The sequence below is a fragment of the Palaemon carinicauda genome, chromosome 11 (genome assembly GCF_036898095.1).
Source record: "Palaemon carinicauda isolate YSFRI2023 chromosome 11, ASM3689809v2, whole genome shotgun sequence".
NCBI classification, from domain to species: Eukaryota; Metazoa; Arthropoda; class Malacostraca; order Decapoda; family Palaemonidae; genus Palaemon; species Palaemon carinicauda.
In genome coordinates, this window is record NC_090735.1 from 84,811,465 (window position 1) to 84,821,934 (window position 10,470).

Below are 10,470 nucleotides of genomic sequence, written 5' to 3' on the forward strand. Positions count from 1 at the left end.
ACGTAATATGTAGGCTATTCATGTCAACTCTTGTTTATTTATAAATCCGTTTATCTAGTGATTTTTTTTTTTTCGTCAGTGGCTATTTTAAGCTATATAAAATCCCTGACAAGACTGCAGAAGTTTTGCTCGCTTCACACGTATATTTATTATGAGGAATAACAATCGTGTGTAATCCATATGCAACGCTGTTTTTATGAAGAAACTTTCATATCTACTGACCATTTCACTAATTATTGTTTCAATAACTTCCAGTTAATGTTTTTTCTGTATATCCAATTATGAAAATATTTCTATGTTTGCACGTGATCTTTTCCTTTTATATATATCATACCTCAGATTTTAACATCGTAATCTTATTCGCTGCACTCTGGTAAGAATAGAAATTGGGGATATCCATTTTTATTTGGGTATTTTCTTCATGCGTTGTCGTCGTAGCATCGCTCTCTGAGATATGACGGTGGTCTTTTTACGGAAGAGAACATAATAAAAATCTCTAATTTAATGGTATTTCAAAAAGTAAAAAGAAGAGGCGACAATAGTGTAGGGGGAGAGAGAGAGAGAGAGAGAGAGAGAGAGAGAGAGAGAGAGAGCTGGTGGAGTAGGATGATGTGTTATTCATTATTGATATTAATATTCAAATGAAAATTCTAAAACCACAATTCTGTTTCATTCTACTGCAGAAAAATTAAGGTATCGCTTAAATTGCGTCTTCTTCCCCTTTTTCTTGAGAATTGGAAGAATATCTTCAGATGATTCTTCATCTTAAAATGAGGTTATTTAAGTAACCTTACAATAATTTTGAGTATTTTTTTAAATAACGATGATATACAGGATCTTTCATTTATAATTTTGATCAATTGCTTAATTTGCATGTCATGACAACTTGGTGAGTTAAATAAATCCAATTAACACCAGTAAGTGGTTATTATCATTATTTTTTTTTAATTGTTATTATGATAATTACTATTATTGTTAATTATTATGAGCATCAATATCATGATGGCTGTATCATAAATCTAAAATAGAAAAGCTTCTTCATTCATTCTCCCAAATATATGTTTTCCTTCCCGGTCCATGATTACTGAAACCGAAGGTGATTGAAAGCTGGAGTCGCATTCAGCCCTCTTGCCTTCAAGTAGAGAGAATAAATAAGAAGGAATAAAGTTATGCAGAACGAGTAGCTTGGATGAAGTTGATGTCGTTATCTGAGCTTGGTTCTCTAATACTAAAAAAATCATGGTGGTCAAAAGGCAGTCGTTCTGAAGTCTTTACTTTAATTTACAGCATTCCCTTCTGAAGGAAGAGTTTTTGGAATGCCGTCACAAGTGCGTTGCGCTCACCACGTAGAGAATGGCTCTTCTAAACGACCTCCCGCATGGAAAATCTTGCGACTAACACTCGGTGTGGTGGGAATGTCGAGGCTGTAATCTTGACGGGAATCTGAAAACTAACTAAATAGTGAATAAGGGAGGAGCTATAGAATTACAGATAATTTTATCTATCTATCTATCTATCTATCTATCTATCTATCTATCTATCTATCTATATATATATATATATATATATAGATAGATAGATAGATAGATAGATATATATATATATATATATATATATACTGTATATATAGTACATACTGTATAAGACTGTGTGTGTGGGGGGTGTATAAGAATATCTGCTTATCTTTATGCTAATTCAATGGGACTGAACTAGGAAAGGACCAGTGATACCATAAGTCTTTTCAATACCTTTAGGATTACTTAGCTTTTCTTTTCTTTTTTAATTCTCTTTTTCCCACATCCATAACCCGCAGAAATTTAAGAATAAGAAAAATACTTGAAAGGCAATTAAGAATTGCTAAAAGTAAGAGCAAAGTAGACGGTTATAGAGTACTGCCTGGCTTTGTCATATTATTTTTATTGCAATGGGTACTTTTCAATTTGTAGATGACGGTACTTTGTTACGAATACAGTAGAAATTATAGACTTTTATACATGAGCTTTTAGTTTTTTGTTCTTTTATTCTTAGAGATAATTTAAGTAAGTCCGTTAAGGGAAAGTCATTAACTTTGTTTCTTTGGATAACTTCTTTAAGATGAGTTGAAACTCCCATGCTGTTAATATATCAAATAAGGGGAAGTGTCAATATATATATATATATATATATATATAGAGAGAGAGAGAGAGAGAGAGAGAGAGAGAGAGAGAGAGATTATATATATATGTATATATTTGTATATATCAACTAGTGAGACAATTGTTCTAGTCATGGACGAAAAGGGGTGAACAAGAATCTTAGATAATTAAGATAAGGAAAACGCAAATGTACCCATGAACGATTGCGACTTTCCATGAAAATGGACAAGTAATGTGAACACCCAAAAGCTTGATAAAAGAGGAGAGTTTTTATAAGAAAAAATTTAATTAAAATTCTTTTAATATAGGCGTCCAAGAAACCTTTCTTTGATAGTATACATGAGGCAGTCTATTGTGTTTGGTCGGCCAAATTGTGGGACGGCAATTTCGAAGGCACAAGCTCAAAACCAATTTGAGAGATTTTCATTTTAATTTTTTATTTAACCTTCAATTACAATAGGTTTATATCTTTGCATGATATATATAAATGACTATATATATATATATATATATATATATATGTATATATATATATATATATATATAAATTTTTGCACATTTAGACATGTTTTTAATATTCAAATAAGCCGTACATTTTTTTAGTCTGGATTCTCTTAACGACCTCAGGATCAGAGCCCCAGGCAAAATCACATAAAGACAAGAGCTTCTAACCGGCCGGAAGTCGAACCACTTTCTTCGTGGCCAAGTGGTAGTGTCACTGTTTATACAAGCTTCTCGGACCAGGGTTCGACTCCCGGTAGGAAAAGGCTCTTGCCTTTGTGTGGTTTCGCCTGGTTGTCTGTCGGCCGGAAGTTACTCTTCCGCCACTTGCCGGGGGTGTCGCTGAGCAATAACCCAACGACAATAAACATACTATGACCTGTGGCCGGCAACTAAGTTGTCGGCCGGCAGTTGGCCACCCAAAGTATAGATCTGAAGACAGTAACTGCCTTCAATAGCCCAAAATAGGCCAGCATATGTCGGAAGGCCCGGCATGTGCCGGCAGGCCCGGCATATGCGGGCAGGCCCGGCAGGTCTGGTGGCATACCGCCGCCAGTCAGCGCTGTAGCCCAAAAAGTTTTTCCAACCTACAGGTGCTTCATGGGCAGCCTATTGTGAGACCATCACATATAAGAGAATGATCCTCTTTACCACTTAATGGTTATCAACCATTATTTTACCCCCAATATTGAACCTGGGACATTGTGTTAAGAAGACACTTTATATCAAAGGATATTATCTTCCCATACAAAATTCATTAAGAATTTATTGTTCAATATTGGAGGAAGTCATAGCAATGGGCTGGACAGGAAACACAAGTAGGTGTCTTTCCTATTTTCTAGCTTACTCTATCCAAGCTAATATTTAAAACCAAAAAAAATATGTATGCTGAAATCTAAGAATTTCACCAAATACTTATATGCTTTTTTTCTTTACTACTTTTTCTACTTTGCTTGTTTCAAAATTCTAAGTTTCTTTTTTGTTTTTGGGAAAAGTTTAAATTGTTTATAATGGTTAGTTCGTGTTCTTGCTTTGGAGACTCGTTCAGTTTCAGTATGTTATATTTTAAGTTTGTGAAAGCATCAATAGTTTGCAACCATAAAATTCCTCCTTTAAAGTGATAATTTAATATTAGAGTTTTGAGACTGAACGAAAACCTTTAATTCACCTCAAAAGTTTACTTCTAGTCCCAGCATTTGAAAACTGCAGTGCATTTTCACTCAGCAGCTGAGAAGGGCGTGTTAACTCTTCACTAATATTTTTCACCAATCCAGCGTAAGTTTTAATATGGAGCATTAAGTGACTAGTGTGACCGTTGGTCGAGGATGATCCTGCTTGGAAGTGCGAGCACTCGGATTACTTCTTGAGGCTACTATACGATGGAGTTGCGTCGATTTTTTAATTAACAATGACAGCTGCAATTGACCTAGAGAGGCTTGCTTAGAGTGGAGGTAAGTTGCAAACCACATTGATGCTTGTGCCTTGTAAATTTCACTCGAGTTACTCATTCACTTTGAATGAATTGTCTCCTTAACCTGAACCATAAAATATCATCCAAAGGACCAACCATATTGTTTTTCATTTAAAATTTAGAATTTATTGCCGGTTTAACTACTTATATTTGTGAAGTGTCTTGTTTTTTTCTGCTCGTTCGAGTTCATATTTGCTTCATGCATTTAGTATATTAACTGGCAGTTAAATAGTTTTGTTGATATATTTTCGTATATTTGCTCTCTATTAATGGAGCGTATTTATGACATATTCATAGATCCTGAGGACTTTTCTGGTATTGGGGGTTGTTAGTGAGGTCGCATCATCGGTCTTCATAAGGACGGATACCTCGCTTAAAATATCAAGAAGCAATAAGACCATCTACGATCCTGAGCCATTTTCTTTAATACATATTTCAGTGATAGTTCTGTATATGTAAAATAAATACTTTAATTCACTCTTGATTATAATTTATTGATACTGATAATTTTTTAATCCCCCAGTATTTTGAAAATTACAAGAGGAGCATCCCGAGTGCGGGAACAGTTTTTGCAGGGTCCGTAGCAAGAACTTCTACGGCCATGACGTGTGCAAGGCCCATGCTCGCTGCGCAGTCACCCAGGGGGCTCTCAAATACTGGGACCCACAGGTATGTACCATTTGTGACAAACTGGTATAAGAGGCTTTTGATGATCAAAAGTCTACTGAGTCAAGGGATGCAGCAAGGGACACGCTGCGCAAATGGGTCAGGGGTTTTCAGAAGAACACGTCTAGCCCATACCTTCCTAATGAGAAGATGAGGGACTGTCTTTTCCCTAAGGCATCTGCAGATGCAATCATTCCCCAGCTCCAACCTGAGATTCCCCTAGTACAGATTCCGATCGAATCTGTTGTTTTGGATGCCTTGAAGGCCATCCATTTAGATGACAACATGTCGGTTGTCTCAGAGGAGACTGAGAACAATCTCCTACTGGAAGAACTGGAGCAGGAAGATGACGTATCTCCTGAGGCTGAAGTCGATAAGACCGAAACGATTTCGGTATCTTCAGCCACGGTGACTGAGCCGGTGCCTTCGACTTCATCTACTGCACCCCAGCTAGATTCCATCACGAGTACGTTGCACTCGCTTATGTCTATGGTGCAGGACATTCAGAAGAAATCGTCCGAGAAAGAAGCTTCTCTTCGGACGGAAATGCATCAACTGGTTGCAACACGATTAGCCCCGAAGAAGTTAAACGTCAAGGATCTCCCCGCTTTCTCTGACATTAACCCTTGGAGATATGCAGAGCATATGCCAATGTCGGGGGGGAAGATCTTCCTCTCGGAGAAACTGGGCACTGTCCCAGTAGAAGAAATTGAGTTTTGGCCCAGCAAAGGGGCCTACCCGGACTGCTATATCCGTCTAAGGACGGAACCTGCATCCAAGGAGGAAACAGAGTCGAAGGAGACGATTGTCCTCGAACTCTCTAAGGCTCAGGCCTTATATACAACCACCTTAAAAGAGAGGGCCTTTTCTAGTTCCAAGGTGCCGGCTCTCAGCAAAAAGCACCCGTCCTTTATTGCTGACCCCAAACGTGCCTTCCCCTTTATAGACAAAGGGTTTAAGGCAGCCTTAAAGGCAGTTGAAGCAGGGAAACCTTGCCCTACACTGGAGGAGTGTACACCCTTTTCCCTTGCTTTTCCATCAGATGGTAAAGACTGGAAGGATGTTCATAACACCTTCACAGTTGGGAAGCTGGTTGACAGTTCGGCGAAAACCTCCGGAAGCTGCCAGAGTCTCTCCTGCGCAGGGAACAAGAGACTAAAGAACATCTTGCTGCTTCCATGTCTCTGCAGACTGGCTTAGAGACTATGGCAAGCATCCTGGACACCCCAGATATGTATATGGTCTTCGCCAAATCTCATTTGGCGACAGTCACCAAGGACTTGTACAACTTTATCAAAGCCCGAAGGACTTGTAGAGAGTTTGTGTTCGCCTCGGCTGCGGTGAGACACGAACCAAGGAAGCTCATAGCCTCCAATATCTGGGGAAAAGACCTCTTCCCAAGTGAAGTGGTCAAAGAGGTCGTGGACAAAGCCGCTATGGAGAACAGGAATCTCCTCTCCAAGTGGGGCTTGTCCTCAAAAAGAAAATCTTCCGCTGACGAGGGTCCCCAGCCGAAGAATAAATCAAAACGACCAAGAGTGCCCTCTCGGCCTAGAAAACAGCAACAGCTTCCCGTGGCCACGGTGCCCCAGACGGTGGCACATCCAACCACCACCTTGCAACTGGTGCCCCAAACGCTGGCGACCCAATCGCCGATGTTCACCCCAGTCTTCGAAAGCCAATCGACGACTTTTAGACTAAAGTCTCGAGGTTCCTTTCGAGGGTCCCCTAGACGCCCCTTCTGAGGTAGGGGTAACAAAGGTGGACGTTGCCAAGGAAGCAAGTCCTCCAACAAGCACTCCAAGTGAGATGCTACCGGTAGGACGGAGACTTCTCTTCCGGGATCGTTGGACCTTCGATCCTTGGGCCCACAGCCCAATCAAGAACGGACTAGGGTGGAGTTGGAGCTCAACTCCACCAAACTTTCCTCAATTCTTCCAGCACTCAACCCCCATTCTGGAAGAATATGTTCAGGAACTCCTGAACAAAAGAGTTATACGGAAGGCAAAGTCCATCAGATTCCAAGGAAGGCTATTTTGTGTTCCGAAGAAGGATTCGGAAAAGCTCAGAGTCATTCTGGATTTATCACCACTCAACAAGTTCATAGTGAACCACAAATTCAAAATGCTTGCGCTTCAACACATAAGGACCCTTTTGCCCAAACGGTCATACACAGTCTCCATAGACATGACGGATGCGTACTGGCATGTTCCAATCAACCGTCAAGTTTCTCCCTACCTAGGGTTCAAACTACAGAAAAGAAAGTACGTTTGTAGAGCCATGCCCTTCGGTCTAAACATAGCCCCAAGGGTATTCACCAAGCTTGCAAATGCAGTCATTCATCAACTACGCCTAAAGGGGATCCTGGTTGTAGCCTACCTGGATGACTGGCTGGTGTGGGCAGCATCCGAGGAAGAGTGCAGGCAAGCCTCCAAGCAAGTGATCCAGTTCCTGGAACACTTAGGATTCAAGATCAATTTGGAAAAGTCTCGTCTATCTCCAGCTCAAAAGTTCCAGTGGCTCGGCATTCACTTGGATTTACCGTCACACTGTCTTTCCATTCCTTCAAAGAAGAGGAAAGAGATAGCAGGATCTGTCAAGAGACTTCTTCAATCCGACAGGATATTAAGAAGGCAACAGGAGAGAGTGTTGGGGTCCCTCCAGTTTGCCTCAGTGACAGATCCAATATTGAAAGCTCAATTAAAAGATGCATCAGGAGTTTGGAGAAATTTCGCATCAAACGCTCGAAGAGATCTACAAAGACCGATTCCAAATCATCTGCGATCACTACTCAAACCATGGTCGGAAGCCAAAAACCTGAAGAGCAAGGCACCTCTGAAACCACCTCCACCGGCAGTCTCCGTTCACACAGACGCCTCAAAAGAGGGGTGGGGAGGTCACTCTCATCATCGTAGAGTCCAGGGAACCTGGTCTCCCCTCTTCAAGACCCTCCACATCAATTTTCTGGAAGCCATGGCGGTTCTTCTCTCTCTGAAGAAACTGGAACTTCGCTGCTCAATCCACATCCGTCTGGTTCTAGACAGCGAAGTTGTAATGAGATGCCTAAATCGACAAGGCTTGAGATCGCCTCACATAAATCAAGTGATACTGGCCATCCTCCGTCTAGCGAAGAAGAAGAGATGGTACTTGTCAGCAGTCCACCTTCAAGGGTTCCGCAATGTGACAGCGGACGCTCTATCCAGGGTCAACCCGATAGAGTCAGAATGGTCCCTAGACGCAAAATCATTCTCCTTCATATTACGCAAAGTCCCAGGACTGCAGATGGACCTCTTTGCAACGAGCAACAACAAGAAGTTACCCCAGTATGTAGCCCCGTACGAGGATCCTCTAGCGGAAGCGACAGATGCAATGTCTATAGATTTGAACAGGTGGTCCAAGATCTACCTGTTCCCTCCAACCAACCTTCTGCTGAAAGATCTTGACAAACTGAGATCCTTTCGAGGTATAGCAGCAATAGTGGCCCACAAGTGGCCCAACAGTGTTTGGTTCCCTTTGATAATGGAACTAGGCCTGAAGCTGATCCCGTTGCCGGACCCAGTTCTGACTCAGCAAGTGCAGAAATTGACTGTCTCAGCTTCATCAGAGAAAACCCAGAACCTTCATCTCTTGATTTTCTCCCCCTAGCGGTCAAGAAATGGTTCGGGATTTCTAGGGACAGTATTAACTTCTTAGAAGAATACAAGTCAAAGTCAACAAGAAATGGGTGGCCTTTGTCAAGGCGAAGAAACCTAAGGAGATTTCTACGGATTTCTGCTTGTCCTTCTTCATCCATCTTCATGAACAAGGTTTAGCAGCCAACACGATTACTACATGTAAATCTGCCCTAGCCAGACCAATACTATATGCCTTCCAGGTAGACTTTTCTAATGAAATCTTCATCAAGATTCCAAAAGCCTACCCTAAACTTCGGCCAGCAGGTCCTCCAAAGCCCATTTCATGGTCTTTGGATAAGGTTCTTCACTTAGCATCAACTCTGAACAATGAGGATTGCTAGCTGAAAGACTTGACTCAAAAGGTGATATTCTTATTTGCACTAGCCTCAGGAGCCAGAGTTAGCGAAATAGTGGCCCTCTCGAGGGATGATGGCCACATTCAGTTCACAGACGCCGGAGAACTGAACCTCTTTCCGGACCCGACGTTTCTTGCCAAGAACGAGCTGCCCACTAAGAGATGGGGTCCTTGGAGAATCTGCCCTCTGAAGGAAGAAGCATCCCTCTGACCATTGGAATGCCTAAAGGTCTATCTTCGTAGAACTTCAGACTTTAAGGGAGGTCAGCTTTTCAGGGGAGAGATGTCTGGTTCAACATTATCCTTGAAACAGTTAAGGGCGAAAATCACCTATTTTATACGCAGAGCGGATCCAGACAGTACGCCCGCAGGTCCTGATCCGAGAAAAGTTGCCTCGTCTCTGAATTTCTTTCAAACGATGTTATTTGAAAGCCTTCGTGCTTATACTGGATGGAAGTCATCCAGAGTTTTCTTCAAACACTATGCGAAGCAATTACAGGAAATAAAATTTCATGTGGTGGTGGCAGGCAGTGTTATAAAACCTGCCGCTTGATTACTGCGAAGAACAGTGCACTAATTGGGACTTTTAGTGAAGGGTGTACATGATAGACTCGTAAGACATATCATGTTGAGTATTGTGTTTTGTGATAACACTATAGACTGTTCTCTCTACACAGGTGACATTAAGCATAATAGACTGACACAGGTGCCAGGCATACTTATATGCACAGTGTTCCTAGTAACAACAGAATATATAGTGAAATTATATATTTCCCTTAGAGTGGCTAATGTTTTCCTTTTCAGGTGAAACTTATTTTAATTCTGTTATTACTATTTATGCTTTTATGCAGAATTGTTCTGCATAGGATGTAATTGAATACAACCATGATTTCTATTTTTGTAATAAACAATAGAAGGAATCTTTGCGTCTCTTTCGCCTCAAACATTCTAGATTAAGAATAAAGTCAGAGCATCCTTGATTCTTTTAATATTTAACAAAATATTGGGGAACTAAGGTTAAGACTGTTCCAAGCAAACAGGTAAGAACTGATTGTACTAAACTGTTTATTTTACTGAACTAAGGTTTCCTACATGTATATAAACCTGTCTGTCTCTTTTCAGCCAGACTTGGGAGGTATCAGTAACCTATACAGAGATATACCATCTAAGTACAAACTATCCTTTATGTATATGATGACACTAATATACAAACTGTTCGCTAGATTGTTCCTTGAACTCACAATCCTCTGGTTTTTTCCTAGAGTCTACCCAGACTCTTCCCTGTTGGGGGCAGGAAGAGCTGACATAGTTTATGATCAGTTAATTGATGTATAATGGTAACATCAAGTGTCTCTAGGTCTAGAAGACCAAATAGGAAATATTTATCTCGAGATAACAGCACTATTGAAAATCCACAGATACATTAATGCTCTGGTAAACTTCCATCAGGACTACATGGCCTGAGCCCAAAAAAACGGATTTTGAAGCGAAGCGAAAAATCTATTTTTGGGTAATGTAGCCATGTCATCCTAATGGACCCACCCTCTTTTTGACAAAAGGATAATGAATCCCTCCCTATGGTACTGTATCTGGAATACCTACAAAGCTACAAAGAATGACTTGGTGGCGCCTCGCGGTGGCGATTCGGCGCACTATTTACAGTACAGT